Genomic DNA, 22,945 nt, shown 5'->3' with positions numbered 1-22,945 from the left:
AATAAAATATCAAAGTAACTACATTGTATTTTTATAAGTTCCGCTTATCGTCCAGAAAATTCGTGCGCTTGTAGATAACAGGCTACCCAATCAATTGAAATTAATGTTTTACTGACCATATCATCTACTACATAAGGTAACAAGCATCGCAGTAGTAAAGATAAAAATGTTTAAGCTTCGCGTTCCGTAGTTATTGCTACTTTTCGAATATTTAAATTTTTTCAGATTGCACATACCTACTGAACCCTGTTTGGATCCAGGAACCAAGACAAAAAGTATTATCTGCAAAGAAAGACTGCACTAAACCTTTAATCAACTGATTATTTAAAAACGTAGCATCTGAACATTGAGGTTGGGCTTTGTAATGCGCGAGCCCAACAAAAATGTCAAATCATCTGAAGACCACGGTGGACCAACATTTCAGCTGGAGAACATTTCACAATTAGGAGGTCACACAAATTAATCGTACGATGAACATGGCCAGATAAAGGACACACACTGGAATACCGCCAGGATTAGTCAGGATATCAAGAAATTTACTTTCATTCTGATTTTAACAGATTGTAATAAATTGTACATTGCTCTCTAAGACATGGATTAGATTCACTCCCCTTACTTACGCAATTTTTAAATATTTGTTTTACGGTGGAGGATCTGGAAAGGAAACCCCTTGTGGAAGAATCGAACCAACGACGTCACATTTACTTGTCCTGCTCAGAGTCCTTGTCCATTGTACCACACATAGTCTACGAAACTTGAAAGGTACATACTACGAAGAGGTCAAACCACATTTTAAACAAGATGTACTACAAGGGACGTACAAGACAATTTTCAATTATACCTCGTACGTAGTAAATTATTGAAGTGTATGGAATACAGCTGAATCGATAACCACTGTAAAATACGGTGAGCCATTGTTGTTTCCTTCCCTGTTTATGTTAATGGGCTATAGATTTGTAGCAACACAGAGTAAGAAATAATCCTTATCTTTGGGCATAATTTACATACAGGTCAAACACAATAAACACAACACATCACTATGCTTAATATGGTGAATGAAAATCTTTGGCGTTCGACAAATCCTCCAGTCATCTGTGAATGGATGAATACAGGTCTTGTATGGTTTTTCATGGGAATGTTCCTGCAAAGTAGTGTCAAGATAGGGTATCAATGACGGGGATACACAGCGATCATGTGCTCTTCTCTTCAAAATAGACCATAAACGATCTACAGTACTGAGATGTGGTGACTGTGACAGCCAGGAGGGATGTGACAGTTTACCCCCGTGCTCACAGAACCACTACTGGACAATGTAACGCGTATGAACAGGGCTCCTACCGTCTTGGAGCACAGTATCGCCAAAGGGGAACAAACATTGTACTATGGGATGGGCCTGATCAGCCAAAATGGTCATATAAGCTCTGGCAATAACGCGATCTTGCACAGCAGCTATGGGGCCCATGGAATACCAAGACACGGCTGCCCAAATCATCGCCAAACCCTAGACATATTTCAAGGTATTGGGACGTAAACTTGGGCAAAATTTGCAAACAATGTGAAGCAACTCTAATCCGGCCACATGACATTCTTCCATTGCGTCGTAGTTGACGTTTCGTGACTTCGACACCACGAGCTCCTGTTACGTGCATTTGTGCCACTGATATGTTGTTTTGGAATTCTAGTTCGCACTGGAATGGCCAGCTATTGAAGCGTCACGTGGTGCTGACATGGTTCACGAGTGCGACATTCAGTTCTGCAGAGAGTTCCGCAGCTGTCGTCAGCGTAGTCCCACTTGTGAGCAGGTTAAATGATTACCAATCACGTGCTCCAAGGAAGAAACTTTTGATGCTGTGTTGTTTGTGACATGTTGGCATTTTAATCCATGAGTATCACCCAAGAAAATAAGACATCAAAATAACTACAGCGTATTGTTTTCGTAAGTTCCTTTTATCGCCCAGAACAATCACTTTCTTGTATATAACAGGCTACCAAAGCAATCCGAATTATGTATTCACTGACCATATCATCTAGTCCGTAAGGTAACAAGCATCACAGTAGTAAAGATAAAAGTGTTCAAGCTTCAATCCTCTTTACTGGCCGTCCATCACGACCATTCAACACACATTTTCGTCAGCGTTGTAATTTAACTGATGATGTTTTCCCGTTTTACCTGTATGCGTTATAAATCTTCGAAACGGTGTATCTTGAAACACCAAACACTTCGTCTACCTTGCTTTCGGAAGCATCCAGCAAACAGGACAAATAATTTGCCCACGTTCGAAATCACGTAGCTCCGATGTAACACACGCTACGCAGAACACAATTCTGTCCACGACTGCCATTTGCAACGTACTGAGGCCGAGCGAGGTAGCGCAGTGTTAGCACACTGGTCTCGTATTCGGGAAGACGATGATTCAAATCCGAATTCGGCCATCCTGATTTACGTTTCCCGTGATTCCCCTAAATCACTCAAGGCAAATGCCAGGATGTTTCCTTCGAAAGGGCACCATTCCCTAATCCGAACTTGGGCTTCGTTTCTAATGACCTCGTTGTCGACGGGACACTAAACTTTAATCTCCTTCTCTTCCCTCGCGTATTTCGGACGTTGCACGGGTGCCGTTTCCAGTCAAATACAGCAGTGCAACCTGCAGACTTGGCTAAAATCTGTATTTTTTTCAGCTACGCATTTATGGCTATGTCTCCACTTTTCTCCAACTGCTATATCTCTGTGCTTGTCGATGTACTAGCACACCTGATTCTGTAAATAAATCACTGAAATGTCTAGGAACCAAGTGATAAGCTCGTTTTACGTCTTTTTGCTGTTCTCTTTCCATTGTTCAACCATATTGCGTTCTTAACAATCACGCCATTTTTGCAGTAGCTTTGCCCCAAGTGTCTACGGCCCACAAAGAAGGACTCTCAATTTTAGGAGAGACTTGATTGTGGTTTGTCGGATCATGTGAATATTAAAATGCCAACACGTCATAAACAGCACAGCATCAAAAGTTTCTTCCTTGGACCACGTGATTGGTAATCATTTAGCTTGCTCACAACTGGGGCTATGCTGAAAAACATTCAACAGCTAACATAGCAAAGCACCCTGGGAACAAGAAATAATTAATTATAGATTCAAATCAGAACAGACTTCCAGTATAATCTCAGGAAAATATAAAATGACTTTTCAGTTCGACGTAGACCTACTACTGTGTATTTAGTCTCATTGAGGCGTCAGAAAATGCTGGTGACGTGGCTCGAGACTATAACCACCTACTGATATGAGCGAACAAGAAAAATTTTCTACTTATATTTGGTATCATAAGCCATAATCGTTGTCCATGGACGGAAATTAAACAGATTAGACTTTTATTTCTACATACGGTATTCATTGGAGAGGATGGATGAGTAGGATGGTTCAAATGGCTCTGAGCACTATGGGACTCAACTGCTGTGGTCATAAGTCCCCTAGAACTTAGAACTACTTAAACCTAACTAACCTAAGGACAGCACACAACACCCAGCCATCACGAGGCAGAGAAAATCCCTGACCCCGCCGGGAATCGAACCCGGGAAGATGAGTAGGAGGACGGATAAAGAATAAACATTAAATGTTTAGTGTCGTAGTTACTATTTCATAAGTAGTGCGAACTCCTTTTTCTGTTTGACAGAATTACGTGGTCCAGAAATCACTTCAGAGCCTGAATAGTCGCTAAGTATTACTCAACTATCAGACAATAATCAGAAAATTATCTGATGACTTGTGTAAAATACTTTCACTAACTTAGTGACAATTATGAACTACCCATTAATATTTGTTCATTTTTCTGCCGAAAGTTTCAATCTGTATTCGCACAACCGCAACTGTCAGTACTAAAAGCATACGTGGGGAAATACAAAGACAGAATAGTATGGTACACATTAATTAGACCACGAGGCGATGCGTGTAGCCAAGGATTAAGAAATTGACGTGGGGCAAACAGGAAATTGGAAAGCAAGATAATCAGTCGAAGAGCTGTTGGGTGAAGAGAAGGCTCCTGGTAAATGAAGAAGTTCTCATTTTTTTCCAGTGAACTTATGAGTACACTTATTTCTGAAGAGACTTTGTATGCTTCGTTTTAAGGCTGAAAGATAACAAATCGTTTCCAATAAGGATCGCTTTAAGTATGGTTTTCCTTTAATCAAAGAAACATTCAACGCCGTCAGGAACTCTCTGATGAATGAAGCATGCCCTCCGGTATTTTACCTGCAAGAGGGTGCGGTGTTGCCTTTTAATTAACACACATCTGCCAACATTTTCATGACATCAAAGGAACAGCTAGCGGGTGCCAGCCCGGGCGCCATTATCGTATTCACCTGAAAAGAGACAGTGGAGAGAAAACACCACCCAACAGAGATCTCTCCCTTAAAAAGACGAGATAGCAGGCAGTCTTTAACGTTGATGCAACACTAGCGGACCTTGCCAAGAGGATGTCTGTAAGGGAACGACTCGCTTCACAGCTGAAAACACGACATTCGTAAAATCAACTTCTACACCCTCGCTCTATCGTGGCTCAAGATGCAACGTAAGTCTTGCAAGCTATAAAGGCCGTGATTTTACTACACGGTTTAGAAGTACGGGTCTCAGCAGTTGTATGGGTGCTTGATGCAATTCTTGCATATTTGGAATGAAGACTCTATCGAATCAGTCTATTGTCTTAGACTTAAAAATAAAATAAAGAACTGCTGATGACCAGTCCGGTAAATAAATTTAAAAAAAGGGCGAGTGCTAGTCGAGCTCTGAGTGTTCCATATAAACTTAATTATGTATATAGAAGTTTCAGGTTTTGGGAATAGACGGACAGACACACAGCCGGTCCACTAAATGGGAAAAAAATATTTTTCATGTTATATAATTACAAAGTAACAATTTTCGGGTTCAAAAAATGGTTCAAATGACTCTGACAAGGGAACCTCCCCATCGCACCCCCCTCAGATTTAGTTATAAGTTGGCACAATGGATAGGCCTTGAAAAACTGAACACAGATCAATCGAGAAAACAGGAAGAAGTTGTGTGGAACCATGAAAAAAAATAAGCAAAATATACGAACTGAGTAGTCCATGCGCAAGATAGGTAACATCAAGGATAATGTGAGCTCAGGAGCGCCGTGATCTCGTGGTTAGCGTGAGCAGCGGTGGAACGAGAAGTTCTTGGTTCAAGTCTTCCCTCGAGTGAAAATTTTAATATTTTTTTTTTACTTTCAGACAATTATCGAAGTTCAGGCACTCACACATAATCAACTTCGCTCTCCAGAATTCCAGAACATGTTCAGATTTGCTTGGACATATGCAGGATTTGACGGTGTACACACGGAAAAATTTGAAAACGTTAAAAACATATGTTTTGACAGAGCACAGACAAAACTGTGCGACTGTGAAACTGTTGCATTCATTTGTTGCAGTTTATGTGACAAACTCTTATGTTTTCACACTTTTTCGGAAGTGATTATCACATCCACAAGAAAACCTAAATTTGGCAAGGTAGAAGAATCTTTTTACCCATTCACCAAGTGTACAAGTTAGGTCGGTCGACAACATATTCCTGTCATGTGACGCATATGCCGTTACCAGTGTCGTATAGAATATATCAGACGTGTTTTCCTGTGGAGGAATCGGTTGACCTATGACCTTGCGATCAAATGTTTTCAGTTCCATTGGTGATGCACGTCCTTTCGTCTACTAATCCCACGGTTTTGCGGTGCGATCGCAAAACACAGACACTAAACTTATTACAGTGAGCAAAGACGTCATTGAACGAACGGATAGATCATAACTTTGCGGAAATAAACTTTTCACTCGAGTGAACACTTGAACCAAGGACCTCTCGCTCCGCAGTTGTTCACGCTAACCACGGGACCACGGCGCTCCTGAGCTCACACTCTCCTTGATATTGCCTATCTTTGGCATGGACTACTCAGTTTGTATATTTTGCTTATTTTTTTCATAGTTCCACACAACTTCTTCGTCTTTTCTCGATTGATCTGTGTTCAGTTTTTCAAGGCCTATCCACTGTGCCAACTTATAACTAAATCTGAGGGGGGTGCGATGAGGAGGTTCCCTTGTGAGCACTATGGGACATAACTTCTGATGTCACCAGTCCCCTGGAACTTAGAACTACTTAAACCTAACTAACCTAAGGACATCACACACATCCATGCCCGAGGCTGGATTCGAGCCTGCGACCGTAGCGGTCGCGCGATTCCAGACTGAAGCGCCGGCCGGCGTCGCCGAGGGGTTCTGGGCGCTACAGTCTGGAACCGTGCGACCGCTACGGTCACAGGTTCGAATCCTGCCTCGGGCATTGATGTGTGTGATGTCCTTAGGTTAGTTAGGTTTAATTAGTTCGAAGTTCTAGGGTACTGATGACCTCAGAAGTTAAGTCCCGTAGTGCTCAGAGCCATTTGAACCAGACTGAAGCGCCTAGAACCACTCGGCCACTCCGGCCGGCCAATTTTCGGGATTTTTCTTTACTTTTACTGTGAAATCTTGCTTCTTGCCAAATTTCATGATTCTAGGTCAACAGGAAATACCCTAAAGATTTTTATGAGTGAGGTTGTGGGTATCGAAATAGGTGATATAAATGGCAACAACTTTTGATTGCCTTGACTTCGAAGCTCAATTTTTTACACCACACTTGGACGTGGATCTCAGTATCTGCCACAAAGTTTACGTTGATACACAAAGTGATTCTATAAGGGTTATGATTTTCCAAGTGAGGTACAGGATCCTAAAGTACAGAAAGAATGCCTTTTGTTTAAATAAAAATACGAAGAATGTTTTTCAGCTATATGGAAGCTGCAAGACATCTTGAATACGAAACATTCTTAAATTTGAAATAGACAGCATGCCTGTTGTTGTTGTTGTTGTGGTCTTCAGTCTGAAAACTAGTTAAACGCAACTCTACATGTTACTCTGTACCGTACAAGCCTCTTCATCACTGCCTAGTTACTGGAATTTACAACCACCTGAATTTGCTTCCTATAGCCCAGCCTTAATCTCCCTCTGCAATTAACTACTTGCCTAACTGGGTAGTTAGCTTCCTGTAACAATGCCCTAGTTGTGTGTGGCGTCTGTTAGCAAAAAGCATGTTCATTTAGGAAATATTTTTAATTTCTATTTTCATTCTTTTGGGATTTATGTCATGTCATCCATGGCAAAACTTTGCAACACATTGCCAGTGTTCTGCTCTTCGTTAACTATGGACGATCAGCACCCATTGCCTAATGTGTTTATTATTTTAGTTTTATGAGCGCCATAAACTGAGTGTCAGTAACATGGTGACGAGAGTGTTGTATATTGAAACCCACAGCTGAATAGTATCAAGCAGTAATAGAGAGGTAAAATATGAATAATTATTACTGGAATAATGTCAGAATCGTGACCTTACATCAGGAATAACTATAACGTTAAACAGTTTTAAGTGTTAATGATCCTTTTTTAAGGTACTTTAGCGTGTACCTTGCACCAAAGAGAAATGTTTACGACAAGCATTTCACAAATGAAGAGATTAGAAGTGTTTGAAATTTGGTGCTACTTAAGATTAAACATATCGATGTACTGAATATAATCGGAGAGAAAAGAAATACATGGCACAACTTGACTAAAAGAGGGGCTCAGTTGATGGGACATGCCCTGAGGCATCAAGGAATCCTCATTTGATAGTGAAAGTTAGTGTTATAGCGTGTTGACCACATTCTTTCAAAAAATACGCCAGAGTGGGAGGAAATTGGAAGTTGTAAGATCTTATGAGACCAAACTGCTGAGGTCATCGGTCGCAAAGCTTACACACTACTTAATCTAACTTAAACTAACTTATGCTACGGACAATACACATACCCATGCCCGAGGGAGGACTCGAACCTCCGACGGGAGGAGCCGCAAGAGCCATGACAGGACACCTTAGACCACGCGGCTACACCGCGCGGCCAAAATGGAAGCGAGTTGCAACAGAGCCCACCGCAACAGGGTGTTATGCATTGCAAAGCAAAACACAGCCAATTGCGTTGTGAAGTGGCGCCAGCTGGGCGCGTTATAGGAACAGCCGACACTGCAATACACTAGCAGAAGGACAAAAGCATTTCCTCACCTGCTACCATGGAAGTGTTTAGAGTTCTTGCCTTAAAGCCCAAACATACACTCCTGGAAATTGAAATAAGAACACCGTGAATTCATTGTCCCAGGAAGGGGAAACTTTATTGACACATTCCTGGGGTCAGATACATCACATGATCACACTGACAGAACCACAGGCACATAGACACAGGCAACAGAGCATGCACAATGTCGGCACTAGTACAGTGTATATCCACCTTTCGCAGCAATCCAGGCTGCTATTCTCCCATGGAGACGATCGTAGAGATGCTGGATGTAGTCCTGTGGAACGGCTTGCCATGCCATTTCCACCTGGCGCCTCAGTTGGACCAGCGTTCGTGCTGGACGTGCAGACCGCGTGAGACGACGCTTCATCCAGTCCCAAACATGCTCAATGGGGGACAGATCCGGAGATCTTGCTGGCCAGGGTAGTTGACTTACACCTTCTAGAGCACGTTGGGTGGCACGGGATACATGCGGACGTGCATTGTCCTGTTGGAACAGCAAGTTCTCTTGCCGGTCTAGGAATGGTAGAACGATGGGTTCGATGACGGTTTGGATGTACCGTGCACTATTCAGTGTCCCCTCGACGATCACCAGTGGTGTACGGCCAGTGTAGGAGATCGCTCCCCACACCATGATGCCGGGTGTTGGCCCTGTGTGCCTCGGTCGTATGCAGTCCTGATTGTGGCGCTCACCTGCACGGCGCCAAACACGCATACGACCATCATTGGCACCAAGGCAGAAGCGACTCTCATCGCTGAAGACGACACGTCTCCATTCGTCCCTCCATTCACGCCTGTCGCGACACCACTGGAGGCGGGCTGCACGATGTTGGGGCGTGAGCGGAAGACGGCCTAACGGTGTGCGGGACCGTGGCCCAGCTTCATGGAGACGGTTGCGAATGGTCCTCGGCGATACCCCAGGAGCAACAGTGTCCCTAATTTGCTGGGAAGTGGCGGTGCGGTCCCCTAAGGCACTGCGTAGGATGCTACGGTCTTGGCGTGCATCTGTGCGTCGCTGCGGTCCGTTTCCAGGTCGACGGGCACGTGCACCTTCCGCCGACCACTGGCGACAACATCGATGTACTGTGGAGACCTCACGCCCCACGTGTTGAGCAATTCGGCGGTACGTCCACCCGGCCTCCCGCATGCCCACTATATGCCCTCGCTCAAAGTCCGTCAACTGCACATACGGTTCACGTCCACGCTGTCGCGGCATGCTACCAGTGTTAAAGACTGCGATGGAGCTCCGTATGCCACGGCAAACTGGCTGACACTGACGGCGGCGGTGCACAAATGCTGCGCAGCTAGCGCCATTCGACGGCCAACACTGCGGTTCCTGGTGTGTCCGCTGTGCCGTGCGTGTGATCATTGCTTGTACAGCCCTCTCGCAGTGTCCGGAGCAAGTATGGTGGGTCTGACACACCGGTGTCAATGTGTTCTTTTTTCCATTTCCAGGAGTGTAGTTTGGAGTGTTCCCTCAGCCATTCCTGTACTGAATCATTCTCGTCAGTATCACAGCCTTCACCACGAGCCTGTGACACCCAGAAAAGCGACATTCTGGAATACAGTGTGGGGTCCGCTGCTCGACCACTAGACAGGGCAGCCTGTTCTGAGTCAGAAGGGAGCTGCCTGTTCGCTGGAGGAAGTTCACAGGCATCATCAGCCGCGCCACTGCTTTGTCATCAGGGTCGCAGCAGGAGATATAGCTTACAGTAGCATTCGAGAGATGCCACGCTCGGCCCCACACCTTCCGCTGTCACCACTGCTGGACTCTATTTCCAGTGTCTATTGTTTCTCGTGAGAGCCAACTGGACGCCTCCAGCAAGCTGTTCCCAACGTACTACACCCTGTAACACGCCCGGGAGTAGAAATGGGTGGGGTGGTACCTTAAACTGGTTGTCGTTTCGACCGTGCGCCCTGTCCACACCACGTACCTGATAATCCCGCGTCGGTCGTACTGTTCTGCTCCACACTGCTGCTGGCTCTCTACAGACGCGGCTGCCCGAAAAGATACTCCACAACTAAACCAGCGATATGACAGTATGCTTACAACCCGGAAGAAATCTACTGTCATCCTGCTGTCTCACTTCGCTCTCCACAGGTGATAACCCAAGGGTTATTTGACAGTGTGAAGGTTAAAGGGGGAGCAAGGGTCGAATAGAGTAAGCAGGTTTAAATGGATGCATTTTGCAGGATTTCTGCAGAAATGATGAGGCTTGCCCAGGATAGAGTGAAGAATAGCATCAAACCACTCTTCCGACCGAAGACCAAAAAAAATGGTTCAAATGGCTCTGAGCACTATAGCACTTAACATCTGAGGTCATCAGTCCCCTACAACTTAGAACTACTTAAACCTAACTAACCTAAGGACATCACACACATCCATGCCCGAGGCAGGATTCGAACCTGCGACCGTAGCAGCCGCGTAGTTCCGGACTGAAGCGCCTAGAACCGAAGACCACAACGTAATAATTTACTGAGGATGATGTGTGACAGAACTGTTCTGACAACAGAGAGGACAAGAGAAATTAACGACAAAAAGAAAACAGTAATGTATAACTGAAAATAGCTTTATACAATTTTATGTAGCGAAACATCGACGATGTTAGTTGCAAATGTTTTACTTGTTGCCTTTCTTTATCTACATGTAGAATTCAGATTACAATAACGGTGTAGATTACCATTCCTTGTCCTACCATTCGCTGTCCTCTCACATGTTGCCAATTTGATCGACAACTAAAGATAATACACCGTCGGAAGTTAATTGACTGTCATGTCAAATCTGCTGCGACCTTTTTTCAGGTGTGCGGCAGGTAACACGTTCCTGTGGTGTGATTAACGGCAGCTTTTAATCAATATGACACACCAGGGTGCTTTTTCAAACAGTTCAGTAGGGAAAACGAGAATGCAGCCAAACACGTCTGTTATTTTGTTAGACATAAGGACTTCCGTTATGTGCTAATAAGATATATCTCGGATTGTCGGCCGTTTTCAGTTTAGTGGTTTAGTGAAAACAAATGCCACCTTTAGTCGACTTTAGGCTGAACACTATCAGACCACCTGCACTGTTTCCACGTCATCTTGGATTTATGTCCCGGCGGGACTTCGCCGTTATTGGATGTCGATTAAAAGGCTACAGAAATTCCCCACGGCCAGGGAAACCACTTTTCTTCTGAGAGAATGAAATCGACAAGTTTCATTCTGAGATTTACGTTTCGTAGCGCGAGTAATATACTGCAACACTGTGTTGGAAATTGCTTTGTGAAATAATAAAGAATAAGGCGGAGCTGCGCTGTAAAAGGAACAGCAAGAACAAGGCGCAGAATACGATAGGCTAAATGCCAACAAAGTAGTATTATTTCCTCCTTTTGAAGTGCTTTGATAACATCAGCGATATGAAATTAGGATCCAGCTTCTCCGTTTCTGGAAAAGCGCTTTGGATCCTGCTACAATCGGCACATACGCTCCGCGTTATTTCCGTATTTATTTAAATGAATTGCGTTGACCAGATTTCTCGCTACATCGTTTCGTTAATTACCTGTTACCATTGGCGGCCGAAGACTTCCGCCATAAAAAGTCACCTTCAATCTGCCAACGGCCTTGTCAAAGAGGGCGGAGGAGCGGACGGAGTTTCAGGGCACACTCTCGTCCAAAGGGTGGGAAACTGCTCCTAAGGCGGAAGAATCAGCAATGGTCAACGGCGTGAGGATGCTGAAGGCAATGGAAACCGCTGCATTAAACACAAGTAACGTCTATCCACAGGACATGTGGCCTGTAATTGAATAAGTGTCCTGATAATCTCTACATTGGCAGAAGATTCCGCAATAGTCCCCCATTCGGATCTCCAAGAGGGGACTGCCAAGGGGGTGGTTACCATGAGATAAAGATTGAATAATCAACGAAAGAATAACGTTCTACGAGTCGGGGCGTGGAATGTCAGAAGCTGAACGTGGTATGGAAACTAGAAAATCTGAAAAGGGAAATGCAAAGGCTCAATCTAGATATACACTCCTGGAAATGGAAAAAAGAACACATTGACACCGGTGTGTCAGACCCACCATACTTGCTCCGGACACTGCGAGAGGGCTGTACAAGCAATGATCACACGCACGGCACAGCGGACACACCAGGAACCGCGGTGTTGGCCGTCGAATGGCGCTAGCTGCGCAGCATTTGTGCACTGAAGCCGTTAGTGTCAGCCAGTTTGCCGTGGCATACGGAGCTCCATCGCAGTCTTTAACACTGGTAGCATGCCGCGACAGCGTGGACGTGAACCGTATGTGCAGTTGACGGACTTTGAGCGAGGGCGTATAGTGGGCATGCGGGAGGCCGGGCGGACGTACCGCCGAATTGCTCAACACGTGGGGCGTGAGGTCTCCACAGTACATCGATGTTGTCGCCAGTGGTCGGCGGAAGGTGCACGTGCCCGTCGACCTGGGACCGGACCGCAGCGACGCACGGATGCACGCCAAGACCGTAGGATCCTACGCAGTGCCGTAGGGGACCGCACCGCCACTTCCCAGCAAATTAGGGACACTGTTGCTCCTGGGGTATCGGCGAGGACCATTCGCAACCGTCTCCATGAAGCTGGGCTACGGTCCCGCACACCGTTAGGCCGTCTTCCGCTCACGCCCCAACATCGTGCAGCCCGCCTCCAGTGGTGTCGCGACAGGCGTGAATGGAGGGACGAATGGAGACGTGTCGTCTTCAGCGATGAGAGTCGCTTCTGCCTTGGTGCCAATGATGGTCGTATGCGTGTTTGGCGCCGTGCAGGTGAGCGCCACAATCAGGACTGCATACGACCGAGGCACACAGGGCCAACACCCGGCATCATGGTGTGGGGAGCGATCTCCTACACTGGCCGTACACCACTGGTGATCGTCGAGGGGACACTGAATAGTGCACGGTACATCCAAACCGTCATCGAACCCATCGTTCTACCATTCCTAGACCGGCAAGGGAACTTGCTGTTCCAACAGGACAATGCACGTCCGCATGTATCCCGTGCCACCCAACGTGCTCTAGAAGGTGTAAGTCAACTACCCTGGCCAGCAAGATCTCCTGATCTGTCCCCCATTGAGCATGTTTGGGACTGGATGAAGCGTCGTCTCACGCGGTCTGCACGTCCAGCACGAACGCTGGTCCAACTGAGGCGCCAGGTGGAAATGGCATGGCAAGCCTTTCCACAGGATTACATCCAGCATCTCTACGATCGTCTCCATGGGAGAATAGCAGCCTGCATTGCTGCGAAAGGTGGATATACACTGTACTAGTGCCGACATTGAGTATGCTCTGTTGCCTGTGTCTATGTGCCTGTGGTTCTGTCAGTGTGATCATGTGATGTATCTGACCCCAGGAATGTGTCAATAAAGTTTCCCCTTCCTGGGACAATGAATTCACGGTGTTCTTATTTCAATTTCCAGGAGTGTAGTAGGGGTCAGTGAAGTGAAGTGGAAAGAAGACTCAGTTTTCTGGTCAGATGAATATAGGGTAACATCAACAGCAGCAGGAAATGGTATAACGGGAGTAGGATTCATTATAAATAGGAAGGTAGGACAGAGAGCGTGTTACTGTGAACAGTTCACTGACAGCGTTGTTCTTATCAGAATCGATAGCAAACCAACAACGACAACGATAGTTCTGGTATACACGGCGACGTCGCGAGCTGAAGATAATAATAATAATGTCGTGTGACGAGGGCCTCCCGTCGGGTAGACCGTGGCCTGGTGCAAGTCTTTCGATTTGACGCCACTTCGGTGACTTGCGCGTCGATGGGGAGGAAATGATGATATTTAGGACAACATAACACCCAGTCCCTGAGCGGAGAAAATCTCCGACCCAGCCGGGAATCGAAACCAGGCCCTTTGGATTGACATTCCGTCGCGCTGACCACTCAGCTACCGGGGGCGGACGAGCTGAAGATGAAGAGAGTGTATGAGGATATTGAAAGGGTAATACGGTATGTAAAGGGGGATAAAAACCTAATAGTCATAGGGGACTGGAATGCTGTTGTAGGGGAAGGAGTAGAAGAAAAGATTATAGGGGCATATGGGTTTGGGACAAGGAATTCGAGAGGAGAAAGTCTAATTGAGTTCTGTAACAAGTTTTAGCTAGTAATAGCGAATACTCTGTTTAAGAATCACAAGAGGAGGAGGTATTCTTGGAAAAGGCCGGGTGACGTGGGAAGATTTCAGTTAGATCTCATCATGATAAGACAGAGATTCCGGTATCAGAAACTGAATTGCAAGGTGTACCCAGGAGCAGATATAGACTGAGATCACAATATAGTAGCGATAAAGAGTAGGCTGAAGTTTACGACATCAGTCAGGAAGAATCAGTACGCAAAGAAAATGGACACGGAAGTACTAAGGAATGACGAGATACGGTTGAAGTTCTCTAAGGCTATAGGTACAGCAATAAGGAATAGCTCAGTAGGCAGTACAGTTGAAGAGAAATGGACATCTCTAAAAAGGGGCATTACAGAAGGTAGGTAGGAAAACATAGGTACAAAGAATGTAACTGCGAAGAAACCATGGGTAACAGAAGAAATACTTCAATTGATCGATGAAAGGAGGAAGTACAAAAATGTTCCGTTAAACTCAGGAATACAGAAATACAAGTCGCTGCGGAATGAAATAAATAGGAAGGGCATGGAAGCTAAGACAAAATGGCTGTAGGAAAAATGTGAAGACATCAAAAAAGAAATGATAGTCGGAAGGACAGACTCAGCATACAGGGAAGTCAAAACAACCTTCGGTGACATTGAAACCAAGCTTGATAACATTAAGAGTGCAACAGAAATTCCACTGTTAAATGTAGAGGAGAGAGCGGATAGGTGGAAAGAATACATTGAAAGTCTCTATGAGGGGGGAAGATTTGTCTGATGTGACAGAAGAACAACAGGAGTCGATTTAGAAAAGACAGGGGATCCAGTACTAGAATTAGAATTTAAAAGAGCTTTGGAAGACCTAAGATCAAATAAGGCAGAAGGGATAGATAACATTCCACCAGAATTTCTAAAATCATTGGGGGAAGTGGTAACAAAACGACAATTCACGTTGATGTGTAGAATGTATGAGTCTGGCGACATACCATCTGACTTTCGGAAAAGCATCATCCAATTACGAAGAGGGCGAGAGCTGGCAAGTGCGCGAATTATCGCACAGTCAGTTTGACAACCCATGCATCCAAGTTGCTTACAAGAACAACGTACAGAGGAATGGAAAAGAAAATTGAGGATGGGCTAGATGACGATAAGTTTGGCTTTAAGAAAGGTAAAGGTCGGAGACAGGCAATTCTGAAGTTGCGGTTAATAATGGAAGCAAGATTAAAGAAAAATCAAGACACGCTCATAGGATTTGTCGAGCTGGAAAAACGTTCGACAATGTAATGTTCGAAATTATGAAAAAAGTAGGGGTAAGTTATAGGGAGAGACGGGTCATATACAGTATGTACAACAGCCAAGAGGGAATAATAAGAGTGGACAAACGAGAACGAAGTTCTCGTATTAAAAAGGGTGTAGCATTTTGCCCCTACTATTCAATCTGTGCGTCGAAGAATCAATGATGGAAATAAAAGAAAGGTTCAGAAATGGAATTAAAATTCAAGGTAAGAGGATATCACTGACACGATTCGCTGATGACATTGCGATCTTGAGTGAAAGTGAAATGGAGTTACATGATCTGCTGAACGGAATGAACGGTCTAATGAGTACAGAGTATGGATTGAGAGTAAATCGAAGAAAGACGAAAGTAAGGAGAAGTAGTAGAAATGAGAACAGCGAGAAACTTAACATCAGAATTGATGGTCAGGAAGTAGATGAAGTTAAGGAATTCTGCTACCTAGGCAGTAAAATAACCAATGACGGACGGAGCAAGGAGGACATCAAAAGCAGACTAGCAATGGCAAAAATGGAATTCCTGCCCAAGAGAAGTCTACTTATATCAAATATCGACCTTAATTTGAGGAAGAAATTTCTGAGAATGGGCGTCTGGAGTACAGCATTGTATGGTAGTGAAACATGGACTGTGGGAAAACCGGAACAGAAGAGAATCGATGCATCTGAGACGTGGTGCTATAGACGACTGTTGAAAATTATGTGGACTGATAAGGTAAGGAATGAGGAGGCTCTGTGCAGAATTGGACAGAAAACGAACATGTGGAAAACACTGACCAGAAGAAGGGACAGGATGACAGGACATCTGTTGAGACATGAGGGAATGACTTCCATGGTACTAGAGGGAGCTGTAGAGGTAGAAAACTGTAGAGGAACACAGAGATTGTAATGTATCCAGGAAATAATAGAGGACGTAGGTTGCAAGTGCCACTCTGAGATGAAGAGATTAACACAGGAGAGGAATTCCTAGCGGTTTGCATCAAACCCGTCAGTAGACTTATGACCAAAAAAAAAAAAAAGCAGTATCATGCCGTTACGGACAGCTGTCAGCAAAATTCGATAAAACATACTGAAGTTATTCACTGATACAATGCATCTTTGAACACAGTGAAAACTCTTAGCAAACACCCTGCCGAGGGAGCTACCTTTACGTCCTTTCAGTAATCTTCGTGTTGCTCTATTTGGTAACATCCGTTATGTCTCTAAAGAGTGTACTGTAAACATTCGGAAATCCGGAAAGTACACTTGCAGAGATTTTTGGATTAACTGTTTTAAAATGTTATATATCTGCAACTAGCAATTCATTAGTTTACTGCAATACATGCAGTAACCAGTGAATCTAGATCACAGAATAACTGAAGAAATATCCACCATATTATCTATGATAAAAAACATCTGTAATCATGTAGTGATTAAATACACTTTAATTTGATGAGAAGGTGACGAGCTAGAGCCCTAACCTGCGTGTACCTTCTCATAAACTTTCGGATTCTTAAATAATAATTAATAAAATTTGTAATTATATTACAAGAACGTATATGGAGCCAAAACTGGCTGTAGTCAAATTCTGTGAAGTGACTGCTAAAGACTTCGATAATTACGATGCAGCGTAATAAGTCTTTGAAGCGACATCATATACCTTGTACGTGAAGAACTGAAGATAGTTAGACTTTCATGTGTTAGAGTGAATTATAGTCGTAGAGTGGCACTTAAATCACCTTAATTCATTTCATATTTCCAATAGTTGATTGTCATTTCAAGAGAAATTTTTTTTTTAATTTCCTTTCTTCCTCATTGAGAGCACTTTGAAGTGAAATGCGTAGTATAGTGTAATCTTTTCATTGTTTTACTCACCGATGGATATACGGGTGGTATATATGCGATGGGTTACAGTACGCTTGTTCGCCCACTGCTTGAAATTGCTCAGCAGTGTGGGATCCGTACCAGATAATGTTGATAGAAGAGATAGAGAAGATCCAACGCAGAGCAGCGCGCTTCGTTAGAGGAGCATTTAGTAATCGTGAAAGCGTTACGGAGATGATAGATAAACTCCAGTGCAAGACTCTGCAGGAGAGACGCTCAGTAGCTCGGTGCGGGCTTTTGTTGAAGCTTCGAGAACATACCTTCACCGAGGAGTCAAGCAGTATATTGCTCCCTCCTATGTATATCTCGCGAAGAGACCATGAGTATAAAATCAGAGAGATTAGAGCCCACACAGAGGCATACCGACAATCCTTCTTTCCACGAACAACGCGAGACTGGAATAGAAGGGAGAACCGATAGAGGTATTCAAGATACCCTCCGCCACACACCGTCAGGTGGCTTGCAGAGTATGGATGTAGATGTAGATGGAACAGGCGAGACACATGTCTCCCTTCAGACAAATGTCTTATATTTTATTTCAGTAGAGATTTCCTGTTGATTCTTATACCACTGCATATACAGGGTGTTTCAAAAATGACCGGTATATTTGAAACGGCAATAAAAACTAAACGAGCAACGATAGAAATACACCGTTTGTTGCAATATGCTTGGGACAACAGTACATTTTCAGGCAGACAAACTTTCGAAATTACAGTAGTTACAATTTTCAACAACAGATGGCGCTGCAAGTGATGTGAAAGATATAGAAGACAACGCAGTCTGTGTGTGCGCCATTCTGTACGTCGTCTTTCTGCTGTAAGCGTGTGCTGTTCACAACGTGCAAGTGTGCTGTAGACAACATGGTTTATTCCTTAGAACAGAGGATTTTTCTGGTGTTGGAATTCCACCGCCTAGAACACAGTGTTGTTGCAACAAGACGAAGTTTTCAACGGAGGTTTAATGTAACCAAAGGACCGAAAAGCGATACAATGAAGGATCTGTTTGAAAAATTTCAACGGACTGGGAGCGTGACGGATGAACGTGCTGGAAAGGTAGGGCGACCGCGTACGGCAACCACAGAGGGCAACGCGCAGCTAGTGCAGCAGGTGATCCAACAGCGGCCTCGGGTTTCCGTTCGCCGTGTTGCAGCTGCGGTCCAAATGACGCCAACGTCCACGTATCGTCTCATGCGCCAGAGTTTACACCTCTATCTATACAAAATTCAAACGCGGCAACCCCTCAGCGCCGCTACCATTGCTGCACGAGAGACATTCGCTAACGATATAGTGCACAGGATTGATGACGGCGATATGCATGTGGGCAGCATTTGGTTTACTGACGAAGCTTATTTTACCTGGACGGCTTCGTCAATAAACAGAACTGGCGCATATGGGGAACCGAAAAGCCCCATGTTGCAGTCTCATCGTCCCTGCATCCTCGAAAAGTACTGGTCTGGGCCGCCATTTCTTCCAAAGGAATCATTGGCTCATTTTTCAGATCCGAAACGATTACTGCATCACGCTATCTGGACATTCTTCGTGAATTTGTGGCGGTACAAACTGCCTTAGACGACACTGCGAACACCTCGTGGTTTATGCAAGATGGTGCCCGGCCACATCGCACGGCCGACGTCTTTAATTTCCTGAATGAATATTTCGATGATCGTGTGATTGCTTTGGGCTATCCGAAACATACAGGAGGCGGCGTGGATTGGCCTCCCTATTCGCCAGACATGAACCCCTGTGACTTCTTTCTGTGGGGACACTTGAAAGACCAGGTGTACCGCCAGAATCCAGAAACAATTGAACAACTGAAGCAGTACATCTCATCTGCATGTGAAGCCATTCCGCCAGACACGTTGTCAAAGGTTTCGGGTAATTTCATTCAGAGACTACGCCATATTATTGCTACGCATGGTGGATATGTGGAAAATATCGTACTATAGAGTTTCCCAGACCGCAGCGCCATCTGTTGTTGAAAATTGTAACTACTGTAATTTCGAAAGTTTGTCTGCCTGAAAATGTACTGTTGTCCCAAGCATATTGCAACAAACGGTGTATTTCTATCGCTGCTCGTTTAGTTTTTATTGCCGTTTCAAATATACCGGTCATTTTTGAAACACCCTGTACTTTCCGATATCAAACGTAAACATACCTAAGAATCAAACAAATACACGACGGATGATTATCAGTTATAACTGACACAGAAAATCAGCATTTACATTATGAAAAAGCCCAATAGAAACGAAAACAAAGAAAGAAATGTTAAGATTTCAAAAGTCATGAAACATAAGCACGATTTATGTTCTATTTGTACATTTTTTTTCTTTTTTGACCATGGCCATCGTGAAGCGTAGTGGAACTGTGTGGTACGGGTCATTAGAAAGTCAGCACAAAACGAGAAATATAGGAAGACCTCTTATATCTTAGGGTTCAAGAACCACTGATATGCAATAACCGTAATCATATATGTTTAGAATAAAAGTTACGCCGCATCAAAGTGAGCGACTGCTCAAGCCGTCGACTACGAGTGTGGCTGACGAGGAAGTTGTGTGATGTCATGACTCAACAGTATTCATTTGCATTTATCAGCTTATTCACAATTTCAGACTGATTAGCTTCTATTTGCAAGTAAAAAAAAGTGCATCTTTCTCGTATGGATTCACACTTCCTTGAACCTTTATATCTGAAATACATATCACAATTGGCGTCATGTACTGATAAAAATGTATCTGGAAGCGAAGTTGGTAATCATAGCTGTGTGGAAACACGGTATATTAAGTTTACTTAGACATCCTCAGGAATGGACATTCTGTGCCATGTGTTTGCTGTGTTTATCATACACAAACCTGAGCTCTACCGTACTCTATTTTCCCTAAATAAGTTGTAATTTGTGATCCGTGTGGCTTACACAACTGTAGTAGTATCTCCACAGTTCACTACATCTTCACCGTTCAGATCAAAACAATTAAGTCGAGAACATCTACTCGTACCGTTTCTAATCTTATTACATTCTTTTCCTTCCTCTCTCTTCGGTGTATGAGTTGTTTTCCATCCATGTGTTACTAAATGAGTAATGTCTTCATCACCCTAGTGCTCCCTAACTTAAGAAACTCTATCGCAGCAAATAAAACATCACTATGACAAACGCAGATTCCTTACAAAATGTTCTCTCGGTTCATCAGTTATCGAAATTACATTCTGACTACGCTCCGCAATTGTTATTGAAGAGAGAGAGAGAGAGAGAGAGAGAGAGAGAGAGAATAATGTTCGTTTATTTTTAATTTCCCTTCACACTATAGTTGTCGCATTGTCATATAAAAAAACCATCACCCTTAAGAAACATTTTTATGGTTGTTACTAAACTGACTGCCCCGCACTTTTGCCACCATACATGTAATCAGTTACCATATCGTAAAAGAGATTCTACACTCCTGGAAATTGAAATAAGAACACCGTGAATTCATTGTCCCAGGAAGGGGAAACTTTATTGACACATTCCTGGGATCAGATACATCACATGATCACACTGACAGAACCACAGGCACATAGACACAGGCAACAGAGCATGCACAATGTCGGCACTAGTACAGTGTATATCCACCTTTCGCAGCAATGCAGGCTGCTATTCTCCTATGGAGACGATCGTAGAGATGCTGGATGTAGTCCTGTGGAACGGCTTGCCATGCCATTTACACTTGGCGCCTCAGTTGGACCAGCGTTCGTGCTGGACGTGCAGACCGCGTGAGACGACGCTTCATCCAGTCCCAAACATGCTCAATGGGGGACAGATCCGGAGATCTTGCTGGCCAGGGTAGTTGACTTACACCTTCTAGAGCACGTTGGGTGGCACGGGATACATGCGGACGTGCATTGTCCTGTTGGAACAGCAAGTTCCCTTGCCGGTCTAGGAATGGTAGAACGATGGGTTCGATGACGGTTTGGATGTACCGTGCACTATTCAGTGTCCCCTTGACGATCACCAGTGGTGTACGGCCAGTGTAGGAGATCGCTCCCCACACCATGATGCCGGGTGTTGGCCCTGTGTGCCTCGGTCGTATGCAGTCCTGATTGTGGCGCTCACCTGCACGGCGCCAAACACGCATACGACCATCATTGGCACCAAGGCAGAAGCGACTCTCATCGCTGAAGACGACACGTCTCCATTCGTCCCTCCATTCACGCCTGTCGCGACACCACTGGAGGCGGGCTGCACGATGTTGGGGCGTGAGCGGAAGACGGCCTAACGGTGTGCGGGACCGTAGCCCAGCTTCATGGAGACGGTTGCGAATGGTCCTCGCCGATACCCCAGGAGCAACAGTGTCCCTAATTTGCTGGGAAGTGGCGGTGCGGTCCCCTACGGCACTGCGTAGAATCCTACGGTCTTGGCGTGCATCCGTGCGTCGCTGCGGTCCGGTCCCAGGTCGACGGGCACGTGCACCTTCCGCCGACCACTGGCGACAACATCGATGTACTGTGGAGACCTCACGCCCCACGTGTTGAGCAATTCGGCGGTACGTCCACCCGGCCTCCCGCATGCCCACTATACGCCCTCGCTCAAAGTCCGTCAACTGCACATACGGTTCACGTCCACGCTGTCGCGGCATGCTACCAGTGTTAAAGACTGCGATGGAGCTCCGTATGCCACGGCAAACTGGCTGACACTGACGGCGGCGGTGCACAAATGCTGCGCAGCTAGCGCCATTCGACGGCCAACACCGCGGTTCCTGGTGTGTCCGCTGTGCCGTGCGTGTGATCATTGCTTGTACAGCCCTCTCGCAGTGTCCGGAGCAAGTATGGTGGGTCTGACACACCGGTGTCAATGTGTTCTTTTTTTCCATTTCCAGGAGTGTATATATACAGATGTAGCTGCTTTCCTCGAAAAATACCTATATGATTAAATGAGTGTTAAGGTATCACCACTTGAGCATCAGGTTTTTAATATTATGTGGAACCTGCATTTCTAGAATTTGCAGCTTTATCTATCATTTATTTGCCTAAAGTTATTTGGCATAAGCAGCCGAAGCACTGAGCTGTACTGTAATATTTGATTGCTAATACAATGTACTGACTAAGTGTTTGCAGTTTGTCTTTTCTTAACCTACACCTTTACTTGTTGCACATCCCTGTATATTCTGCTTCCTGGTGAGATCTGCAGAACGTGATGAATGATTGAGTGAATCAACATTAAATTTATAGCGTGTGCACTTTCAGAAGACAGTGACTATTATTAGGTAACATATTTTTCAAATATAATTGAGAAAATCACCTCCTCGTCTTAAAAAATTATCTTCACACGAGCGCGCAGTTATTTTAAGAAAATATTGAAAACAACGCTACAAGCCTGGATTAAATTAATAACATCAAAACATTTACTACTTAAAGTAGAACTGTCTAAGGCCTCATATCGCTTTAAGAAATTTGAAACGCCTAGAAAATAACTGCAACTCAGACATATTTGTTAAACTGAAATGCAAAAAGTGTATGTCGACATATATACCTTGCAAGCCACTTAGCGGTATGTGGCGGAGGGGTACTGTGTGTACCTCTGTCATTTC

Source organism: Schistocerca nitens, chromosome 4 (assembly GCF_023898315.1).
Source record: "Schistocerca nitens isolate TAMUIC-IGC-003100 chromosome 4, iqSchNite1.1, whole genome shotgun sequence".
In the NCBI taxonomy this organism is placed as follows: Eukaryota; Metazoa; Arthropoda; class Insecta; order Orthoptera; family Acrididae; genus Schistocerca; species Schistocerca nitens.
This window is presented reverse-complemented; position numbering follows the sequence as displayed.